Source organism: Mirounga leonina, unplaced genomic scaffold (assembly GCF_011800145.1).
Source record: "Mirounga leonina isolate KUSES-001 unplaced genomic scaffold, KU_Mleo_1.0 Mir_95, whole genome shotgun sequence".
In the NCBI taxonomy this organism is placed as follows: domain Eukaryota; kingdom Metazoa; phylum Chordata; class Mammalia; order Carnivora; family Phocidae; genus Mirounga; species Mirounga leonina.
Window position 1 is genome coordinate 21,760,841 of NW_023270865.1, and position 960 is coordinate 21,761,800.

The 960-nt window shown below is 35.9% G+C and overlaps 1 pseudogene; it reads left to right on the forward strand.

Annotated features, from left to right (window-relative positions):
• The window catches only part of LOC118006215, a 166,494-nt pseudogene that overhangs the window by 1,761 nt on the left and 163,773 nt on the right, over window positions 1–960 (forward strand).

The window sequence follows — 960 nt, forward strand, 5'->3', positions numbered from 1 at the left end:
TTTCCTTTCCTTTCCTTTCCTTTCCTTTCCTTTCCTTTCCTTTCCTTCCCTTCCCTTCCCTTCCCTTCCCTTGCCTTCCCCTTCCTTCCCTTCCCTTCCCTTTCCCTTCCTTTCCTTCCTTTCCCTTCCCTTCCCTTCCCTTCCCTTCCCTTCCCTTCCCTTCCTTTCCTTTCCTTCTCCCCCTCTCTCACCCTGTTTCTTTAAACTGTAGTAGTGAGTAAAATAGATAGATGATTTAAAATTACCTTAATTACTTACAATTAACAGATACTTGTGTACAATTAACACAGGATACTCCCCTGGGTTACTCAGATCTAAAGAATGTAGATTTCATATTTCAGATGAAATAGTATTTGTTGTAAAATATATGTTCCATTGTATTATAAATGTCATCATGAGAAAAATGTAAATTAAAACCACAACCATTATTCACCTGTAAAATTAAAAAAATATGAATGGTTTGATAACTGTTAGTGAGGCTAAGGAGGAAGGAAGCAGTCTTATATTTTGTTTCTCAGAATGTAAAATGGGATGACATCTGTGGAGGGGCTTTTGGCAATATCTAACAAAATTACATATGCATTTAGCTTTTAACCTTGCAGCCCCTCTTTGGATTGGAATCTGTCCCAAAGACCCCAAAATACACTAACATTAATTTGAAATGACATGTGCCAAGTGATCTTCAATGTAACATTATTGGTACTGGCACAAAATTGGAATCAACACCAACATCCAAGAATTCAACCTCAAAATCCAACAATTGAATAAACTACAATATACTACACAATGGAGTACTATGTACCTGTGAAAAGCATTTGGGAAAATCTCTATGTAATGAGATTATACATTATATACTTTGGAAAACAATTTGTTAAGTGACAAAAGCAAGTTGCATTAAAATGGACATAGTATGTTACTTTTTGTGTATGAATAGGAAGGGAAACGTCCTTCCTTCCTTCC